This window comes from Halichoerus grypus, chromosome 1 (assembly GCF_964656455.1).
Source record: "Halichoerus grypus chromosome 1, mHalGry1.hap1.1, whole genome shotgun sequence".
Lineage (NCBI taxonomy): Eukaryota > Metazoa > Chordata > Mammalia > Carnivora > Phocidae > Halichoerus > Halichoerus grypus.
In genome coordinates, this window is record NC_135712.1 from 176,081,940 (window position 1) to 176,105,690 (window position 23,751).

The following is a 23,751-nucleotide window of genomic DNA, read 5'->3' on the forward strand; positions in this document are numbered from 1 at the left end:
TGTCTAGAAATCCTCAGTAATTTTATCTTTGAACTTGAGTTCTGTAAGTGAAATCCACTGGGCAATAGGGCACGTGCTCGGGCAGAGGCTAGAAGTGCAGTCTGCATGTGTGACGTGCACCATTCACCAAGTGTTCTCAAAGTTCCATTTGCACAGACTTCCGGCACACCCGCTCCACTCAGTAGGGGAATTCAGTAAGACTCAAACTGAGTAAAAAGGAAGCTGATTACATCTACAACTGAGTAAGCAAGGTGCTGACAGCCCTGAGAGGCCATATTTTCCACTGTAATTAGAATTTTGCTTCAAATGCAGAAAGAGGACAACGGCATTCTCAGAAATACTAATGACCAAAGGACCTTACTCAGTCTTTTCGTCTATGTTATTACTTCCCTGTACCAGCCAACCATGAATGTCAAAATTATGACATGGGAATAGAGTGAAAAACAGGGCAACCCATACTTCCTTCGCCTTTCAATCCTTCCTTATTCATCAATAAGCCAAAAATAGAGAGTATTGGTAAAAATGCATGCATATCAGATTAAATAACAACAGCTGAGTTAGCTCTGTCCGGTATTTCCATTGTTCTGGGAAGAAGAAAATACCTACGCATGTAGAAACTACAAAATACAAACTGTAATTTTGGTGATTCCACATATAAGTTAAATGTTCTTATATTTGCATTTAAAGTTGGCACTGTACAACATAAAGATGCATGGTAAACTTCATGCGAAAAATTAACATTTTAAATTCTCCTTTACTTAGAATGACATTACATAGCAAACAAAAAACATCATGACAACTCAAGGGATATAGACCACGGGAGAAAGGAAAAAGCTTTATTTATTCACACGTTTTCCCTTTGCTTTGAACAAATGGCCCCACATTTTCATTTCAGACTTGGAGCCACAAACCATGTAGTCAGCCATTAGCTATGTATAAAATACTTTGGCTCTCAAAGAGTAAGAGATCTTTTCTTCCCCTGCAGTCACCTGAGTAATATTATTCTGATCCTCCACCTTGCTTTTATTATGTGTGTTTTCCCTGCTGAGGATCCTAAGAATGTAAAAGCCAGAAATAGTCCCAGTGATATTTATTTGCCTGGTGGTCAAAAGAGAATTAACCAAAATACTAGTAATGCTTATTTCGAGGAACTATCAATCTTTGACAAGAGAAGTTAGAAGCTCTCTCTCCACCAATGGTGTTTCATCCATGGGACCCACTGACCCTTAAATGTAAGTTATTTTTACCTTGTGTTTTTGACTGTCAAATAACATCTCACTTGATAACTCTCCTGATGCTTTTATATTTACATATCTGCATTTGTAGCTCTAGTCTCTGTTGGCTGGGTGTCAGATACACAGCAGTCCTATTGGGGCTTCTAGTTTATAAACTTTCTAGACTGGGATCTCAGTAAGAATATCATCTCACGCCACGGTTACTTAGTTATCTAAAATGGCAATTGGGAAGAGAGTTGCTTTTGATCACTAGGTTGTTGGCATCCATGGCCAAATCATACCTACACTTCTCTTTCCAGTGATTGTAGAAAATTGTGATAAGAGTTTGAAGATGATTAAGAGTCACTTAAACTCTCCTTTGATCTCATCTTTAAATAGGTTGCTTTGTAGGATCATTTCATAATAAGTGAAGAAACAATAGAAGAGACGGTTTTATGGGACAATATTTTTGGGAACTTATTATCTTGGCGAAAAGATTCAAGAAAAAGAGATCTACCTCTTCTTCATTGTTTTCAACCTTAAAAATTATATTTTGATTATGCTTATGCTGACTACATCCTGCAACAACTGGACTTGGTTAGCAGAAAAAAATATTAATGTAAGTCACACAGTATTTTATGGACCATGATAGAAAGTGTGTAAGCAAGCGAATGCTTGGAATAGCAAATGGCAAAATCTAATACCTAAAACTATAATGACCCAAAGAAATGTTTCAGCAAAATAAGTGCTTTGAATTTTTCTGCCTGGCTTAATGGCAGTGGTGGGGCATGAAGGAGGAAAAAGGAGGAAGCGTATTTACTCTGGCATAGTCAGTGAAAATGACCATTAATTTAGAATCCACCCACCAATTCAACTCGAAGACTAAAGGAGATAAAAGGAAGAATCACATACTGCAAGCCAGCCTTGTCCTTGGATTGACTAAGTGCTGTATTTGTCTGCTAGGGCTGCTGTAACAAGTCACTACAAACTCAGTAGCTTAAACAACAGAAACATTTGCTCACAGTTCAGGAAGCCAGAAGTCCAAAATCAAGGTATCAGCAGGGGCAGTTCCTTCTTGGTGGCTCAGAGGCAGGGTCTGTTCCATGATGCTCTTCTCACTTCTGGTGGTATCTGGAAATCCTTGGTGCTTTCTGGCTGGCCCCTGCATGATACCTCCATCTCCACATGGTCACCTTCCCTCTGTGTCTGTCTCTATATCTTCACGTGGCATCCCCCTCTCTCTATGTGTCTGTCTGTATCCAAATTCCCCTCCTTATAAAAGCACACCAGTCACTGGATTAGGGCTGACCCTAATCCAGTAAGACCTCATCTTAATTTAACTACATCTGCAAAGACCCTATGTCCAAATAAGGTCCTGTTCACACAGATGCGGGTGTTGGGGAACAACTTCAACAAAGCTTTTTGGGGGGGGCAAAACTTAACCCATGATGCTTCTCAAACGTTGTGGCCCAGCTGAATCACAAGGGCAGTGAAAAAAAAAATACCGATGTCTGGGTACTACACCCCAGAGATTCCAAGCTAAAGAGTATGAGGTACAGCCAGGGCATCTAGATTTTTAAAGCCCCCCCGCAACTGATTCAGATGTGCAGCAAAAGTTTCAGAACCACTAGGCTAAAGAATTCTGGTTATTAGTTCCTCAAAAGGGTATTTTAGCATAATGAAGTATGTGTTTCGATGAGAAAAATCTCTTTTCCTTTAATCATTTTGAGAAAAATGAAAAAAATATCAAAAGTAGATGACCAAAATGAGTGGCACATAATCAAAAAGAATTTTAGAAACTTACCACTTGACGCGTGTTCTTTCCATGAACATTTTCATGTATGCGGTGTGTTGGGTCATGTGAGTGGTCCCAAGGCCGTCATTAAAACCTTAGACATCAGCAGCTCTTCCACTTGTGGAGGAAGAAAAGGGTTCACTGTGTTTGGCTAGTTGTGACTAGGTATGGAAATTACTCTTTCCCGATGATACAGTCTCAGTGATTAGCAAATATGGAAACAGATCTTACTTTTATAGATCAAGTAGTCATGGTGAGATATCTACAATGGTGACAGAATTGATCACTCACTCCATGTTGTTTTATACCTATGGTTACTCTTATTAACGCCACACCAAGTTAGTAAAGAAAAGGCATTGCAAAGGGGCAAACTGGTTGAAATATAAAACTACTTTTTTTGTTTCCTTTTTCAGAGCCTGAAAAACCCATTTGATATAGATGCCTAGAAATGTTGTCAAATACTATTTCACACTACTCTGTAGGCTCATAAGGATCTGATGATAGCAACTAAATCATCATAAACTTCTTGCTTGTCTCTTGGTTGGCTATCAGTGTCTTCTATCTAGCACAGTAGTTTATCTCAACCTACCTCGTATTGTTGTTATGGACTGAATGCTCGTGTCCTGCCACAGATGTCGTATGTTGAAATCCTAACCCTCAATGAGATGGTATTGAGGGGTGGAGGCTTTGAGCAGTGCTTAGGTCAGGGTGGAGCCCTCATGACTCTAGGGATTAATGCCCTTATAGGAAGAGACCAGAGGGCCTGCTTGCTCTCCTGTGCTCTCTCTGTCTCTCTCTCTTTCTGCTCTCTGACCTGTCAAAATACAACAAGAAGATGACATCTGTAAGCCAGGAAGAGGACCTTCACCACAACCCAAGATGCTGGCACCCTGACCTCAGACTCCAAGTCTCCAGAAGTGTGAAGAACAAATGTTTGTTGTTTAAGCCACACAGTCCACGGTAATTTGTTATAGCAGCTAGAAGCAACTGAAAGAATCATAATTTCATTCTTACACTTCATACAAATACACTTAAAAATACTAGCCATTCTTTATTCATAAAGATACACTTTGTTTTTCATTCTCACACTCCCCTATGAAGAACTTTCTTTTGCCTCAAGTTTAGAAAATGCCTTTATCTCAAGATATCAACAAAGATGTTTTTAGATATATAAAGCATTTCAAAGATACACATAGAGTAGAAGCCCACTTTTAATGTCAGTAAATTTACTACTCTCAAAAAAGTAGTACCATAGTAATGTGAACAGAATTAAAATATCAGTATATACAGATTATTTTCTATATTTTAGCATATGAAAAAAATCTTCATCTTTATTCCAAGAAATGTTGGCAGTCTTGGGGAAAGCATTTTAGATAGACTGATAAAATAATTATTGAAACCCCTAGTAAAAAGCAAAAATAATGAAATAACGAAAGGCAAATCGCTTTGTACAAAGTTCATATTTTCAATAATTTCTTTTTTAAAATATGATCATACTTAAATGGGGAAGACAGTGTTGTTCTCATTTATATTTGGGCAAAAAAAAAAGAACACATATAAAGTTACTAAATTGGAAACCTACACTTCTTGTGTATAGTCACATACATTGGGGGGAGGGTCTGTATATGTAGTAATCTTTAGGGTGCTATGTAGTAGTGTTTCAATTTAAGAGCTGTGAACTTCAAATGGCCTCATTTCTTCATTTTGCAACAACCTCATCCCTACCAAAGTGTTAACTGCTAGTTATATTTGTGCACACCCTCTTTACCAACTCTCTTAACCTTGTCATTCTGTTGCCATTCCAAATTTCCACGAAATCTACCTTTAAGAAACTGATTGAGAGGAGCCAGAGCTTTCTGATCAAAAAGAGGAGAGCTGTGGAGCACCTGGGTGGCTCAACTGTTAAGCGTCTGCCTTAGGCTCAGGTCATGATCCCAGGGTCCTGGGATCAAGCCCCGCATCGGGCTCCCTGCTCCGCGGGAAGCCTGCCTCTCCCTCTCCCACTCCCCCTGCTTATGTTCCCTCTCTCGCTGCATCTCTCTCTATCAAATAAATAAATAGAATCTTAAAAAAAAAGAGAGAGAACAGCTGTGAGGTTTTCTCAGCTCTACTGTCTATGAACTGGGGATAGTTACATCATCTTTATGTACCTCTGGTTCTTCTTCTAAGAAATTCATATTTATTGAGCTTGTCCTCAATAAATATGAGGACAGTCCGGAGCTGTCCTCCGGACCAGTCACTGTAAACCTAGAAGTAATATGTCTAAGTTGAATTCTATGCTTTCACAATTAATTCCAATACTGTTTTTAACTTCCATTAATTTATATCCCTAAAGTTTGGAATGTGCCAGCTGGCTTATATGTTAGTATTGAAAGATATGGACCATATCCTAGCTCTTGAAAGTCTGGACTATGGACCAGCAGCACGGGCATCTTCCAAAAAGCTTGGGAGAAATGCGCAGTTTTGAGCCTTACCCCAGATCTGCTCAATCAGAATCTGCATTTTAATCAGATCCCCGGTAGCAGGCATTATTAAAGTTTTAGAAGTGCTGGACTAGATGGGCAACAAAATCCACTTTAACCTACAGTGATGTACAGAGGGCAGAAGCTGGCATTAAACCCCTGGATTCAGAGCCAAGCCCTGCTACTTATACCTCGCGTAATCTTTGAAGGGAGAGCTTCCAAATATATGGCTTCACTTTTCTGTCCTAGTGCCTTCCTCTGTAAAAAGGTGGTGAAACAGTAGGCACCTCATGGGGTTGTTGTGAGGGTTGCAAAGTACTGCGTACAAGCAATTAATACAGTGCTGGGCACACTGGAAGCTCTTCTAATCATTAAAGATTTATGGCACACCTATCATGTGTATGTCAGGTACGTGCCGGGGCTGTGACTGCAGCAGTAAACAAAACAAAGTCCCTACTTCGTGAAGCTTTCATTCTAGTGAGGGATTCTGGCAATACAAAACAGATGTAAAAAAAAAATGTCACATAGGGATATGTCATGTGAAGGAGAGAGAATGACAGCAGAGCCACTGTAGACAGGAAGCTGGCAAACTTCAGCGGAGAAAACAAATGAGTAGGCACCTGAATTCGTTATATTTGATTAGTATTCAGAGCTAAGTCCCAGGCACAGTGCTAAGCATTTTATATGCGTTCAAGTTTCCAGAATCCCTCAGTTTGACCCTCTCACCAGAAAAGTGGAGAACTTGCTTGAATAAGGATATTCACTAGACAATCAGATATTTAAGGTGAACGTTTCATGAAAAGATTTATGACTATATTATCCAGTTATTGTAGCCATCTTATTTTTTACTCCAGCTTGGATTCTGACAATGTATTATTACTTTGTAGCTTGACCCAAAGAACCCACAGAAGCACCCCCGTCCCAGCACTAGAGATGACAGTTCTGTATACTCAGCAATATGACCTTTACATCTAGATATGAGCTAGAACTTTGGAACGGTAGCATGGCAATGTCCACAGGACCTCTCTTTCCACCTATGGAAACCAAAAGACACCACACTTCTTTTTATAGAAATAGGTATGTTTTAGTAACTTGGCTACATCCCAATTTATACTTTTACCTAAGAATGTCAGGCGGTGGGTTTAGCAGATATTTTCCTTCATTTCCTTTTGCTACACAATAAACAGGCAAACAAAGAAGTGTTATGTGGTGTCAGTGGCATGAAATAGCTTCTATATTCCAACACAGATGAGGTATATTAATAATGGGAAGATGATCTCACACTTTAAAGTGCTTTGATATAAAAGGTGCCATATAAAAAGGAAGTTATTATTCTTAGTTATAATACCCTAAAAAAAGGATTTGCCATCTAAATGGCTGCTGAAACTTAACTGCAAAATTGCTTATAATGCTACAGTCAGTTGAGGCCAAATTCAATAAAAACTCCATCCGGCATTCACACTGAGAAGACCCACATGTGCCTTTAATTTTTTTTTTTTTTAATTTCCTGGGCTTCCGGCCCAGAAATTGGATGGGAATTTTATTTAAACCTGCTCTTGTGTATCAACTTTTGGTAAATATCAGGTTTTCAGTTGACTCACATTATGTTTTACATTTTGAGCAGAGGGAGGAAATAAAATGATGCATATCTCTCTAAATACATATATTTATACACCTCTTACCTGTTCTGCCTATGAAACTCTGGTTCACACTAAATGTTCATCATCACTCCTACAAATTAAGATGCCCCTCCCCCACCTTCTGCCATAACCATAGATTAGAAAGTCCATTAAATCCCTTTCCAGTACTAATCGGTTTTCACCAGCACAGGCAATATAATCTGAGTTTGGAAATGACTAAGTATTTGGAGAGGGTGGTGAGGGGTTCAGGTTTAGATTTTTCTCGAATGTAGGAAGCTTCTTTCTTGTCTTCCCCCTGTCATTTTGCTGCCTGGGGCCAGCTCTCCCTCCTTGATGAAAATGCTCTTTCCTTTCCCACTAGACGGGGTATATACGTATGTATTAGAAGGGAAATGCATTATGAGACATCAACTTGAAAATATTAAGAGAAGAAGCACTTCTTTTGATGGATGTGGGCATGGCAGTAATTCCACCTGCTAGGTGCCAGGCATGAGCATAATTTGCATGTAAAATTTTCTCAGTTCCTTCCAGAATACACCAGTTCTACTCAATAAAACATTTTGTCACACTCAGGGGGTTTGCCAACATGTTCCCAGATTGCAAGCAAAAAGATTATTTACAGTAACCAGTAACAACTGAAAAGGCCATAAACAACCTTTCCATACCTGTTCTATTTTTTTTTTCTTTTCCTAAGCAGAGAGACTTTAAGGAGCCCAAATTTACTGCAATTTAATTCTGATGGGAAAAAGCACATTATTTTATTGATAGTAGCATGTTCCATCTATCCTTGCCTCCCCCCTTTTCAAACATAAATAAAGCTAGCCTTTATTGTTGTTGTTGTTGGTAATCCAGCTATTACTCTTACAGGGAAGAAAGGTTTCCTGCTAAAGGGAGAGACTGGACAAAAGTGACCAACATCAGAGAAAATTACCCAGTGCATCCCAGGTCCCTGCTGTGTGCTCATGGGGAGAGACAGCATCACTGCTCAAGTAGTTCTGGGGCGACCTCTGCTTTGCTCAAGGCTTTGACACAGTTCCTTCCTACCAGCCAGAATGGCGGGAGCACTGCCATGGCACCTTCAGGACCTGGGCTTGCGTCTTGTCTTTTAAACCTGCTTACTGAGATTTTTCCCAACAATTCAAATTCTATTCTGAATTGCAGGGGACTAGGGAGGGGTACTTTTTTGGGGGAAATGAGCAAGAATGAGAAAGAGCAGTCAAAATAGCTATTTCCCTTAAACCCCCTCTCAGGTCTCCTTCTCCCAGGGTGCTGCGCTTGATGATGAATTTTGTCCCTGACAGGAGGAATCACAGGGAGAAAAGAGGAGACAGGGCTGTGAACTTATTAAACCTAATTAAACAAACATGACTGGATTTTTGTTTTTACCATAAAAGGAAAGTAAACTTATGGTAACTTCTTAAAACAATGTCAAAGAATTATAAGATTCGGCCCCAATTACAGTCTTACAAGGAGTATTGTTAACAGTATCCTAGGACATCCTTCTAGAAACTGTGAATGCATAAATATGCATATATAGACGTGCATATAAGCACAAAAACTGTAAATATCTTTCCTGAACTAACTTTTCCCCTAACAATACTTCCTGAAGGTCATTTCATGCCACTGGTAATAAATGTACCTCCCTCTCTATAGGTGCTGCATTATAGTCCAATGCATTCCACTAGTTTAATTAGACACTCTCTTAATGATGGACAGGTAGGTTGTTTCCAATTGTTTTTCAACTACGTGTGAAGCTGACTGAACAACCTTTGCACAGGTACTGGAAGTAAGTTCAGCCTAGCTGTTCAAAGCAAGGGCTTAGGACTTCAACAGGCTTTCACTCAACCTCCAGGTTCTCCAACCAAGCACTGCCTGCATGTACATAGGCAAATAAAATAAGACGTACCTCACAGGGTCCTTGTCAGAATACAATTGTGATTATTCTTATAACTGACTCATTGAGGCCTTAGGCAAATTAATTTCCTCATCATTAAGTCAGGGAATAATAATAGATTCAGGGTTGCTCTGGGGACGCCATGAACCAATTCCCTTAAATTGCGCAGTCCACTACCTGGTACATAGCGAACGTTTAATAATTATCCGCTTTAATATGAAACTGGCAATCTTTGCGCACTTGTGGGAGCGCAGCTGCAGGAGGCTTTCCTAGAAGTGGAATTCCTACCTTTAACCCCATGCTCCCCGGGCCCCAGCATTGCGCACACAAGGCCACCAAGCGGTGACACGCTGACCGCCGCCCCATCCCGCGCCGCCGCCCAAGGCCCTGCGGAGGCCGGACACACGTGGGCGCACGCGGCGGAGCGCAGGGCGGTGCGGGCTCCCGGCCGGCGCGGAGGCGCGGGGGGCGCAGCCGGCGCGAGGCGCGGGACTCCGTTGGCTGCTCCGCTGCGCTCCCCGCCCCTGCCTCCCGCCCCTTCTCCCCTCCCTCCAGTGCCCGCGCCCGAGCCGGAGCCGGAGCCTGGGCGGCGGAGGTGCAGGCAGCGCTCGCTCGGCGCCGGCAGCAGCCACAGCAGTCTGGTGTGCGGCAGCAGCGGTGGTGGTGGCGGCGGCGGCGGCGGCGGGCAGGCGGGCGGGCGCCGCGGGCTCGGCGGGGAGCGGCGCGGACCGGAGCGCTGCGGCTGCGGCTCGCGCGGGCGCGCACGGCGGCCCCCCAGGCGCCGGGAAACGGCGGCCGGCGGGCGGGCTCCTTGTGAGCTGCAGGGACCAGGTGAGTCAGGGATGCCCGGCTTTTCCCGCCGGCCCGGGGCACCGCGATGAGCCACCTGCCCGGGCAAACTTTACGCACTGGCTCCAAGGCTCCTAGCCCTAAAGTTTGTTTGCGGGGATGTGCACCCGACGGGCCGAGAATAAAAGATGCGTCTCGCAGCAGATTTGCTTTGGGGAGATATTTTTTCCTTCTTGGGCGAGGATTGGTTTCCAGACTTCATCCCCACCTTCAGCGTGGGGAAACGCGAGGTGGGTCCCTCTGGCTAGCCCTTAGCGCAGCGGATTTGGCTAGTGAAGTTGGAAAAAAGAAAGGAAGAAAGTTGTGAACCGCAGGAGTGTTGAAGATGAATCCTAGGTTCATAGTGCAGGGGGCGGGAGGATTGTGATAGCTTTTTGCCAGAAACCCCTCCCTGGTCCCTAGCTCCGAGGAAACCAGGGCGGAGGATTCTTCGATTAGGGATCAAGTTTTCCAAGCTGCATTCTCTTCTCTTTCCACTTTCAAATCTGCAGCCTTGGACAGGATCTTCTGCTGAGATTATTTGCCAGGTTTTCTCTGGAATGGGCTATAGTCCGGGTTTCTTGAGCTCGGACCTGGTCTTGGTTGCTTTTCCCTTTTCTAAGGAGCCCTGCAAAGCTAACCAAGCAGGTAACAGAATATCAGGAACGGAAAACCAGGAAGTGCCAACTGGGTACCCCAAGTCACAGCACCATTAGAAATTTTTTCTGGTTGATTGAAATGAACGAACGGCTTATGGGCTGTGCTTGTGCAAAGCTCCGCACGACTCGCCAATCCGTGTGTCCTCTGTATTGCATTTGCTTATTGATTTACAACAAGGAGATGTGCCCAGAGGAATGATTTAATAATAAACAATACCCGCTATGGTGAAGAGAGTCAATCTCTGGTTTGAGCCAAAGGGAGGGGGACAGACAGCTATGGGAAAGGGGTGGCCAATTTGTTCACCTCAAACCATGATGTGGGGAAACAGCTAGATAGAGAAAGCAACACGGAGAGAGGGGAGATGAGTGATGTTTAGGAGGGAGCTCAGAAACCCCAGCTCATATGGTGAGTAGGTAAATCCAGAAATAATTTAAAAATGATTAAGCGAGAATATTTGTTTTTTTAAGGTAGGAGGCCTCTACAAGCTGTGGTTTCTGTTTACCCCCACAGAGATGAGTATCACACTAGCTGAAAAAGAATCCGGATCTGTAAATAGATTAAAAACAGGAATTAATCAGAACAATGAGTCAGAGCCCTTCAGTGATTGAAAAGGAGTAATTTGCCTTTGAAAGAGCTATTATGTCTCAATACCAAAGTCAAATGTGTTACTTTTCCTTTGCTGGTTGTGTTTACTAACAGTAACATGACTTTGGCTGCAATGACCTGGCATCTCAGGTTGTGGTTTTAACCCTTTGTGGGGTGTGATACGAGGGAGGAGGTTGTCTGTAGGTTACTACTCGTACCCATTTGAGCAACATTTATAAAAATGCCTAATATATGCCAGTCACTGGCTGCAATGGGACAGGTTCTTGTAAATGTGGTTCATAGAAGACATCTGATAGGGTTCAGCCTTGCTAATGGAAATATGTTTGCTTGCAAATTATAAAAATAGTGGGTTCAGGCATTAATGGTCTTTGAATGCTTGCTTGAAGTCAGTTGAGAGTCAACATATAGTTTGAGGACCCTCCAAAGGGACAGTATCCACCAAGGAAATAGAGCAAATTGCTACACATTTTTATTTAGGGTAAATGGTGAGGCTGATGCATATGTGTGGCCCTCCTGTCTGAAGGTGGGATAACACACCTGGAGTGGCTAATTGATTTGCAGGGTAATAGATTCAGGCAGTGGCTGCCTCAGACAATAGCATTCAGCCCCATGTTCTGGGCACTGTCTGGACATCAGTAATGTTAGCCTGAAGACATGAAGGCATTAAGTCCTTTCTCCAAAACTCTAACTTTTAAGCATCCTTCACAACCCAACCAGATAGCCCAGTTGTTCCCTAAAATGGCAGCCAAACATTTAATAGGACTGAGCAGTTTCAACTGGAGCAAAGATTAGCTATAGACAGCAAGCTGTAGCCTTTCCATTGTTGATTTACGTTCAGTTTTGTCACTGTCACATTTCATATATGCCTAGTTATTACAAACTAATAGCCTCTTCGCTCTGCTAGCAAAATATGTCTTTCTCTTTTATAAGTTCCTAACTCCTCACAATTTCAGCACACATCTTCTAGTTTTGTTTTTACTGCGTAATTTAAGTGTGCAACTTGAAGTTCTCATTAACTCTTGATATGTTTTGTGCTGAAATGATATATAGCTATAATTGCCCCTTTAAAACTGCCAGATCTATATATCACTATGTTGTGCATGGTGCTGGTTCAGTGTTCTGTGTTTTCCAATCATCAGTTAGTAAGGCGTTAGCAGAAAAAATAATGTTAACTCTATGGGAGATATTCCGATGGCAGGAGGATTAATTGATGCTGTGCATGTTTGCTTGCCATCTCTGATTCATTCACCACCACTGGTTCACTTTTAAGCTTTTTATCTTAGGGGAGTTTGTCTCTTTGAAGGTGAGCATTTCGGAGGTGTCCCGATGGTTTTAAAATGTATTTACTAGTCATTTAATGCTGGTAGGCTATGTCCTTTCTTATGCTTGATACTACTGCCTTAGATACTATTCTTTTTGCAAAGATGCTTGGCAATAATTGAGTGTTGGGCTGGCCACAGAGTAGTTGGAGATAGAACATTTCTTTGAAATTAAGGGATAACAGATATCAGTCTCAGATCTAATTTGTGTAAAAATTTCAGGAACAAATCAACTATACAAAGCGGTTTTTTGGTTTGCACCACCTCCCCCACCATTTATCCAGTAGATGTCGTGGGGCATTTTTTTTTAATTTTATTTTACTGTTATGTTAATCACCATACATTACATCATTAGTTTTTGATGTAGTGTTCCATGATGTTTGTGTATAACACCCAGTGCTTCATTCAGTACATGCCCTCTTTAATACTAGTGGGACATTTCTTTTGAAAATTTGCTGCAGGAGAAATCCACTCTGTAGTTGAAACTTTGTATGCCAAGTTTCAATCCATAGTACATTTTTATTTCTCCCCTTTTTATGTACATGTTATAAACAAGAAATAAGGGTTTGTAATAGAAGTGCTGGCAGAACTTTATAGCATCTCAAACAGCTCTGCTACTTGGAATGTAAATATTTGTAGAATCTTTACTGTGCAAGAAGCTGCCTTGCAAAAAGTGAGAAAAAATGACTATTTTATTAAGTAGGATAAAATAATTCAGAAAGTATGCATATTGCTTATTGCAGACATATTGGCATTCTAAGTAATAGATTGTATATGTTAACAGCAATTCCATAGCGCTTTTAGGTGCCTTTATAACTCAGATTGTAAATTTTCTGTGTTCTGAAACAGGAGAACAAATTTGTCCCATTTGTTTTTCCTAGTTGCTGGACTTTGATTGCCTTTCAGATATTAAGGGATGAAATCTGTAATTCAAAAACCACTTTGATTATATTGCTGATACATGGGCCTGTCCCTATACTGTCTTTGGGACAAAGAATTCTTGGGACCATTTCAGTACTTCAAATACTCTTATTCTAGGGAACTAGTACCACTCAGATCTGTTGTGTGTTTTGATTCTAATATTTCTCAAATTTGTCCACTTCTCTCCATTTCCACTCACATTGTCCTATTCCAAGTCACTATCTTCTCCTGGGGGATAACTAACTACACTGGTTTCTCTGCCTCCTTTCTTGCTTCCTCCCCCAAGTCATTCTCTGCACTGCAGTCAGGGCAGTTCTTTTTCTTAAATGTAAGTTAAATTAATACTCCTCTCCTCAAAGCACTTAAATGATTTTCTGTTGCATTCGGAACTCTTAAATATCTACGAAGCCATGTAGGATTTAAACACTACCTGTCCCTCCAACATCATCTCATGCCATGCTTTTGGGAACACAAACTTCATAGGCTTCATTGTCTGCAGTTTTGTTGACCTCTTTCTGACCTTAGGGTCTATTTTATCCCCTTGCCTAGTAGTCCACATTCTGGTCTTTACCCCCAAACACACACACACACACACACAGATGTAGATTTTTGACTACTGCTCATCCCTTCGGTCACAATTTAAATATCGTTTACTAAAAGAGGGCTCTCTAATTTCCCTCCTTTTAATTAGGGTCCCTCTGCCAGTTTCTTTTTATATCCCCCAAAGCACTTATCATAATTTGGAACTATTTCCTTATCTGATTCTTTGTTTACTATTCCATAAGCATCTTATAAGCAGTTACCACATCTGTTTTACTCGCTATTGCAAAGCAGCTCCTATCATAGTATCTGGCTCACAGTGGAGTTTGATAAACGCACAAGAGCTTTGCTTTTGGAGGGTGCTGAGTTCACAACATGTGGCTGGAGCACCCCTGTGACCAAAGATCCTGTCAGTAATGCTCATATTCAGCAGAGGTCTGCAGCTGACTTTTCACAGAGTGTTCTTTCTGTCACCTCGCACATCATCTCTTTGATCTCTTGGGTATCTGCTACTTTAAACCCATTGTGTCAAAATGGGATTCATCATTTTTCCTCCCAAGCTGGTTTAAGCTTAAGGTGATCTCTTCTTTCATTTATTCTCATCGTGGTCCTCAAGGCATGTGGCACCAGTAGTCTTTGGCACCATCCTCTTCTTTTGTCCCTGCATCCAGTCAACCGATTAAAAATACAAGAACATTCATTTGTGTGATTATGCACCAGCCCAGGTTTCAAGCATTTTACACCCTTTATACTTCTTACCTAAACGCAGCAGATTAAGAAACCATCTTCCGCCCCACTGCCTTTCGTACTCCAGTCTTTCTGACACACTCTGCGGTATTCATCCATGAGCCAGAAACCTTGTATCGTTGGACACCCGTTGCCTAGAGAAAAAATGCCACCAGTGCAGCCTGTCTGCATGAGACTTCTTTCCTTTATTTCTTACCCATACTTGAAGTTACAATTTATAGGAGCTTTTTAAAACTTTCTGGAAAACTCAAGCTTTGGCTTCAAGGTTCCTGCACCCATGGCTTCCACTCCAAGCCCCTCATTCACATCTCAACTCATATCCACCCTCAATTCACTGTTATTTGTGCCAGGAAAGCTCTTTAATTCTAATCCTACCATTTGTCTGGGTGATACCCACTGATCTAGTCCTCTGGGAAGCCTTTAGTGTCCTCCAGACTAGGTTTGAGCGCCATACTTTCTGCTCCCAACTGTGTCTTAAAAATTTTTCTTTAGAGGGAGAATGGATTAGAATTTAATTGATATTGTACGGTTGTTTAGTATCTGTCTTTCCTGATAGTCTGTGGGTGGAATGGCACAGCATATTAGGAGTTTGGTGAGTATTTGCGGAATGAAAGGAGGATGATCTGATCTGTTTCATTCACATGCAGTTCTACTATAGTTATATTAGGGCTTCTTTTTATTGGATTTAAAATTTTTGAGTGTAAAATTTGAAGATTTTATTGTATTTTGCACAGTTTCTGGGTGCCAACTCATTAATTGACAATAGATGGATATCTTGATATGGTCAGAATTTAGAAAATTCTGTGACAAACATATGCCCTAGAGGGGGCATAAGCTTAGGTAGTCAGTACTTATGGCTGGTCCTTGATGTAAGTGGCTTATTTTAGTGTAGGGATAATTTGGAATTTGCAAAATCCATTATTTATTAGAGTAAAACACTGAATATGAAAGAAACAACTAAATGCTTCACAACAAATCAAAAGATCATCTTCCTAAACAATAAATAGCTATATAGTTATAAACAGGATGGGGGATGCCTTGTGGGCATTAAACAGTCTCACCAATTATCCTTCGATAGAAAGCCCCCATTATACCTCAGAAAATAGCCCATTTCCTTTTCACTGCTTCCCAATTTATGATCTTTTAGAAACATTAACTGTTCTGTTGAAATAACAAATTCCTTGGTCCTTACAGGACTTTCTGAGTTATTTGTGGGGATGAGAACTGGTAACTTACATTTTTAATCTTTTTATTTTATTTATTTTTTTAAAGTTTTTTTTTTTAAAGATTTTATTTATTTGATAGAGAGAGAGCAGAGCTGGAGAGGGAGCATGAGTGGGGGGGAGGGGCAAAAGGAGAGGGAATAACATTAGCAGGGAGCCCAACTCCTGGCTCAGTGGGGGGCTTGATGTGGGGCTCCATCCCAGGACCCTGGAATCATGACCTGAACTGAAGGCAGACACTTAACTGACTGAACCACCCAGGTGCCCCATTTTTTAAAGATTATTTATTTGAGAGAGAGAGAGAGAGAGAGAGAGAGAGAGAGAGAGCACATGCATGAGCAGGGAGGAGGGGAAGAGAGAGAGGGAGAAGCAGACTCTCGGCTGAGCAGGGAGTCCAACTCAGGGCTCCATCCCAGGACCCCAAGATCATGAGCCGAGCTGAAAGCAGATGCTTAACCTACTGAGCCACCCAGTTGCCCCTAAATTTTTTATTTTAAAGTGATTACACTCATAGGAAGTTGCAAACATAGCACAAAGAGGTCTGTGCATCCTTCACTCAGCTTCCTCCCGTGGTGATACTGCATATTAGCTGTAGTGTAATATCAGAACCAGGAAATTGACATTGGTGCATTACTGTTAACAAGACAACAGACCTTATTTATAATTATCACTATATTTTTTAAACCTGAGTACATGAGTGTGTGTATAGCTCTACGCAGTTTTATCCCATGTATAGAATCATGTATCTAGGATTTTAATTTAAAGAACAAATATCCTGATGGCTGCAGTTTCCATATTAAACATACACTGATGTAATAATTTTGTAAGTGTCCTCCAGATTTCAAATACTCTCCTTCCATAGACCTTTTCCCATGCAAATGTTTATCTTGTTGCTCTTAAATATCATGAACTCATTCACCTTGGAGTTGCCTATATGTAAAAGTTGCTATGGAAACAGAAGTCTTGACATTTTATAAAGCAGGATGTGACATTTGGGTGGTTCTCTATGGTCATCGGTTTGGGAATCTGTGTTGACTTTCCATATTAGTTTTAAAAAGTTCTGCAGGTAAGTGTGTTTGTTTGTCAGTGTAATCAGCCTTGGACAGGATTTTTATGCCACCAGGGCCAAGATCTTACTGAATAGTTCCTTGCACTTTCTAACCCTAACAGACTCATGGTCCATTTTTGTTCTCACGTAGGAATAGTCACTCTTTAAAATAACATATTGTGGAAGATGGTAATGACCCTTTCCAGGCAATTAAAATCAACCCGAACAATATAGCTAGTGATCTAATCTGATGGCTGCTACTCACTTGGGCTGGCCGCTTCTGTGAATATAAAACAGTGGAAAAGTTGCTGATTACTAGTCGTTACCAATTCCAGTGAATATTCTGAAGGCTCTGGAATACAGATAAGGCCCATTTGTACCAAATTCGGGTGTGTGCGACAGCAGACAGCAGCACTCTTACCCCTTCCCATTCCCTTTGCCTACAAAAATGTTTACATTTATATATGTTAGGCAGTTTGTCGATTATTCTTAGTGAAGCTTTGCTAAGAGTTCTTTTATTTTGCTAAGAAAAACCAACCAAGAACTGTGTGCATCATCAGCTGTGTAATTTTGAAATTTGAAGCTTGTAGGTCAAAGATTTTCTCTCTTTCTCACTTTCTCATGCCATTAAATAACATTTTTCTCATGTGCAATGGAAAGATATACATGTTTATATTTAGTACTAATTTATTGGATTATTTCACCAATATTAAACAAGAATTACCCCGGTGGAATTGATTCTGTGGCACTTAGTGGCAGTGTTAGTTTTTAAAAAGAACAGAAAGGTCTCAATATATGGGTTTTGTTTTATTTGACAGAAACCACATATTCTATGAAGATGCTTGTAAGTGAAGGGCATATTTCCATATAATGGGAAATTCTAGAACATAGACATTTCTCTTTTTAATCTAATAGTGCCATAATTGGCTGCTGCTGTAAATGGTTTTGCATTATGGCTTGGTTGGAAATATCTTTTGTCATTTTTCTAGAAATTACTTACAGGGTATTTCTCCTGAATCTTCATTTTTTTCCTTCCATTTGATTATTAATAATCTGATTATGTCCTGTTCTTCTTCTTCCGACCCACTTTGGCCACACACACACAGACGCATACACCACCCAAGACATAGGCTGGAGTAAGGAATAGAATTAAATCCAACTCATAAAATTCAGAAGGTAAGAAGTACAAATGTTTTGTAAGCATTCAAGCAGAAGAGAATAAAATCAAATGAAAGGGAGGAATTTTGGATTGTATATTGGATGAATATGCCACGTGTTTTAGAGTTAGTCCAATCCTTGCTCCTCTTTCCTTCTCATCTTCTCTTTCCCCTTCTTTTTCCTTTCCTTTGTTTTCTTCCTTGTTTTCACTTTATAGTTTTGAATTGACTTTTCTGTACTGACCCCTAGTGGGTAAATGTTTTCAATTGTCTCTAATTGAAAAGATCACATATATTTGTTTGATCTTCAGAGAAAAATACCTTTAGAAAAAGATAAAGCACACCTCAGCCCTGTGGGAGACTTTGCAAAGCTGGCTGCAACAATATCTTTCTTGGCACTTTGCATGATAGGGACTTGCTCTCCTCTTTAGGAATCTCTTTTCCTTCCCCTTGAATCTGGGCTGGCCTTTTGAATTTGAGCAATAAAAAGTAGCCAAAGTGGTGTTACTGTGAATTTTTAGCCTAAGCCTTAAGGCGATGGGAGCTTATGTTCTTGTTCTCTTCCTGCCTTGAAACCTCCACGTAAAGAAGTTCAGGCCTGCTTTTTAGAGATTGAGAGGCCACCTAAAGACAGAGCCTACAACCAGTATGAGCCAATAGCCAGAACTGGTAGTCAGTCATGGAAGGCCAGCAGTCCCAGTTAAGCCATTGGATGATTGACTTACATGAGTGACATCAGGCAAAACTAGCAAATAAACCGTCAAGCTGAACTCTGGTAAAATTCAGAATCATCAGCAAATAAACTGTGTTTAAATTATTAAGTTTTAGGGTAGTTTATGCAGCAGCAGCACACGTATATGTTTTATAATTATAATTTATATGTTTTATAATTTGGGGCAGCTGAGTGGCACATTTGGTTAAGTGTCCAACTCTTTGTTTCGGGTCAGGTTGTGATCTCAGGGTAGTGGGATTGCAAGCCCCACATCAGGCTCTGCCCTCAGTGCAGTCGGCTGGAGATTTCTCTCTCACTCTTCCTCTGCCCTTCCCACTCGTGCTCTCTCTCTCTAAAATAAATAAATAAATCTTTAAAAAAAAACACATTTAAAAATGTAAGAAAATATTTTAAAAATGTGAGGTCTTACCTCTTTTTGTTGTTTTATAAATGTGCCAGTCAGTTTTACTTTGGTAAGAAGCCAATGAAATTTTCAGATTTCATTGGCTTCTAAAGACAAATATTACTCACCCGCATTACCCGAAAGCTATGGGTCAGAGGTGGGCCAGCATGGTTCTCTTCCATGCTCTTGATTGACAGTGTGCCTGCTCCAGCCATGTGGCTTTTCATTCTGGGCTCCAGGGTGAAGGTACAGCTAATGTAGTATGTATTGTGGAGCTCCATCCAGGTCTGCCAATTTAGGGCTTTATATACCTACCCATGTCTCTTGGTATATCAGCTGCTGATGGCTCACAGGTTCATCCCTCACTGGGGAGCTTCCCTTTGCAGAGGGAGCTGTCCCAGGCAAGATTATGCCTCCTCTTGGCTGGTGTCTGTGCCAATGACTGGCTGATGCCTGGGCACAAAAACCTGGTCCCTTTGCCTTAATTTAGGAGAACTCTGAAGGCCATCCCAGCTGCAGAAAGCCCCTAAGACCAACCGAGGTCTCAGTTGCAATACTTTAAGTTTCAGGCTTCTCCTTTGCTGGTTCATGCTTTTTTCTTTTTTTTCTTTTTTTTCTTTTTTTTGAGAGAGAGAGAAAGAGAGAAGGTGGGGAGGCAGAGGGAGAGAGAGAATCTGAAGCAGGCTCCATGCTCAGCACAGAGCTTGATGCAGGGCTCAATCTCAAAACCCTGAGACCATGACCTGAGCCAAAATCAAGAGTTGGATGCTCAGCTGACTGAGCCACCCAGGCGCCCCATGTTCATGCCTTTTTATACTTCCCCATAGCATTTTCTTGCAAGAGCATTCTTTAGTAAACCTTTGTTTCTAGGGAGCCCAGGTTAAGAAAGGCCCTGATTTGGGACACATTTTCACAGCCAAGGGCAGAAACCCAAGAGGCTTACTTGAACTATAAAGTTATATTTACAGCGTTGGCTGGGACTGGTCATATATCAGGTTGTTTTCACATTTCATTGGCCAGAAGTCAGAGCAGGGCCAATAAAGGAGGGAGAGGATAAGTGGGTGTTTACAAATAGTAATATAATCTACCATAATCTACCTCTCTTAGTCTTCTACACATAAAGTACACTTTTAGTCACATGTACACCTGTTATACTCCACCTGTCCACAGGAACTATACCCCTAAATCTTATCTAATTATGAAATAAGGCTGAAAGTCTAAGATTTTATTATAGTCTCTACATCTTACGGTGGAAGTACAAAAAGTTGACCCAAACTATTACTGACACATTAGAGCTTCTGCTAGGTCCTATCATATGTTGTTATGCTATGGGCTTGCTTATATTTTTATGGGTCAGCTGGGAGTTGGCAGATCTTGGCTGGGCCTGGCTGGGTTTCTTTGCGTAAGCTTCAGGTCTGACTGGCTCAGATATTTATACATCTAATTCTGAGGTATAGGTTGAAGGAGAAATTCCCTGGTAGAAATTATTCTCATGCCAATTACATAGGTACAGAAGGACAAATGGAACCATACAAGATCTTGGCCACAATTGGAATATTGTCACTTAATGCTGTCTTCTGTTCGCTATAATGAGAACATGGCCAAACTCAAAGTCAAGGGTGGGGAGCTATCCTCTACCCCTTAATGGCAGGAATTGCGAAGTCACATGGCCAAGGGCACAGATACAGGAAAGGTGAAGAATTTGGGCCAATAATGCAATCTGCCATACCACTAAACCTCATATCCATTAAGCATTGTAAATGCCCTCTAGATTTTAGTTGCACTTCAAATTAAAAACAGGAAATGTAAAATGTCACTTTATTGCCTATGAATGAATTATAACTCTCTAATTGCTGCCTAAGTGAAGGAGTCCTGTGTGAAGCTCAGTAATACACAGAGTTGGAAAATATAATGAAAGCTCTCAGAGAATGTACAGTCCAATTGGAAGAACTCCTATGTATTTGGAAATCTAGTGAAAAATATAGGAAGTTTTGCCTAGTGGTAAAGTGTATTCTTTCGCTCCTTAATCTAGACATACTTCTGCCACTTAATAGTTGGTGATGTTGGGCACATAGTTGATTCTCCTAAGCCTCACTTTCTTCATCTGTAAAGTTGGAATATTGGTCCTGTATAGATTTGTCATAATAAAGAAGCAACATAAGGTCAGGCCCTTAAAAAAAATGAATAGTTTTCCTGCCTGTTGTTTATATATATTTTATATATATATTTAGAATAATGGAGATATAGTATATGCCAAAAGACAGGAGAGCTGGGAAGAATGAAAGGAAACTGGTAGAACTGTCAAGAAGAATGATTAGGGAAGGCTTCATTCATATGCATCTAGGATGAGCTGAATCCTCAAGGTATGAAGGGCTGGAAGTCAGAGCTCAGTCTGTTTGCTTAGTAAAAGTTGGACTGGCAGGTTTTTGAACCAGTGAGTCATTTCCATGCTTGTAGATGAGAGTGTGTTTAAGGGGATACTTGGTGATCTGTAAGTTGTGGTATGGAGACTCTGATTTGGGCAGAGTGTAGGATACTATTAGGGCATAGAGGCAGATCTGACGCCATGCCCTGTTGTGAATCTAAAGTAATAGGAGACTGGGGAGAGGATGGGTCTAGGTAAAAATCTGTCTAAAGAGCTTTTATGTTTTGCCCAAACATTCTTACAAAGCATAGCATCTTAGAATACATTTTGCCAATGAGGCCAAAAAGATTCATAGAATGCCTCAGGTCAAACACAGGTTAATGACCTAACCGGAAAAGGAATCCATATTTCCCGTGTCTGCAAGCAGTGCATTTTTCACTCTGGAACAGCCTCCACTTATAAGAAGAATTTATATAACTGGAAATGGGAACTCTTGCCCTATCCTCCATAATGATTGTGAGTGAACTCTTTTACTCTTCTCAGACCCCAAGTGGACTCACTTCTCTCTCTCTATGTGGGATCTCATCTCTAGGACTGAAATTGAGTTCACTTTTCAGGACCTCTTTCATCTTCCCCATTAGCTTAACCCTCCCTTTTCCCCTATTTCCGAAGCTGGCCCTCCTCAGCTCTTTAGGTCGTGGAGTCTTTGGTTGGCTCGTTTTCCTTCTCCCTCATGTGCATCATTCATTTTTTTTTTTTCTGTTTTGCTCTTTACTATAAAAGAGGAACACAGAAACTAACAAAAACTGTCTACCATAGGTGCTTTCCTTACCGTTGCCCCACATTAATACCCGGAATCCTCCTAATGATTTTCTTTACTTCTGTCGAAATCATACACATCTTTTTTAAAGTTCAACGTAACCTTTCTCTTTTGTCTCTCTTTAGCTCTAGTTAGCTTTATCCAAAGATCTAAACCTATTTATCTTATTGTTTGATTTATTGCTGTTCACAGACTTGAGAATCATTCACCCTTCCCTGGGGAAGGGTGATTCTTTCGCATGCTATTGATGATGACAGGCTTGATTGGGTGACTTGCTTTGGCCAATGAAATGTGAACATTTCACATTTAGTCACTTCCTGCAGGGGCTTCGGGAGCCAGTACATGGTTCCTTCTGTTCTTCTCTGCTTCTGAGGCCATAGAATCCCATGTAAAGATGGAGTTTCCTGGAGCCTGGGACCTGAGTGACTGCCATGAGCAGAACTGTCTGTTGACCTGCAGTAAACATCAAACATAAGCACAAGATACACTTTATTGTCACTAAACATGGAGATGTTCATGTTGTTGGTTACTGCAGCATAACCTGATCTGTGCTGATCAATAATACCACTTCTACTTGGATCTCTCAGAGCCTTTGGCTGCAACACATACAGAGCTGACTTCATGAACATCCTTGCCAAGATTTTATTGGTGCCAGTGTTCTCCACCTTTTCCCACCACCGAAAACAACCTCAGCATCAAAGCAATTGCTCAAACCATTAACTTGGCATTTCTTTTTGACCTCTTCTTTTGAAGCCCATATGGAATAGCATGCAAGTCTTGTCTTTCCTGCATCTGAGATATGCATTGAAACTGCTCAGTTCTCTCCACCTTTAGTTCCAATAACTTCATCTAGACCACCATCAGCATTGTTCTCAATTATTACCAAAGCATCAGTCTGGTTTCCTGTCTCTGCTATCCATTCTTGATTATTTTCATCCTATTTCCATACTGCAGCCAGTGTGTAAAATGAAATGTAATATGAAGCCCTGTTTCAGACCTTAAAGAATTTCAGTTAGTGTTAGGATAAAGTCCAGATTATTTGACAGGGCTCATAGGGCCTCCATGATTTTACCCCGACTGCCCTTCTGGCCTTATCGTGGGGCACTCTTACCTGGGTTCTCTCATTCTAGCAGTGATGGACGAGTCTTTGCATGTGGTGTGATCGCTGGCTGAGTACCCTTCCCCATAACCCCACCCCACCACACACATACCTTCATATAGATGCGCTCACCCAGCAGCCATTGCCTGGCTGACTCCTGCTCATCTTACAAGTTGCCCAGTAGGTGACACTTCCTGAACAGACGACAATTTTTGCTCTACTTTTCTGTACCTGTCACCATCCTTATTTACTGTCTGTTTTCCAGATTGAGTAGTTTGAGGGCAGGAAACTTGTCTTT

At 41.1% G+C, this 23,751-nt stretch overlaps 1 protein-coding gene across 1 annotated transcript in view; it reads left to right on the forward strand.

Moving 5' to 3' along the window:
• Positions 1 to 9,715: 9,715 nt before the first annotated feature.
• The window catches only part of CNTN3 (contactin 3), a 331,480-nt gene continuing 317,444 nt past the window's right edge, over positions 9,716 to 23,751 (forward strand). The window contains exon 1 of the mRNA XM_078075960.1: positions 9,716 to 9,836. The gene's annotated coding sequence lies outside the window, so the exon portion shown is untranslated. The remainder of the gene's footprint in view (positions 9,837 to 23,751) is intronic.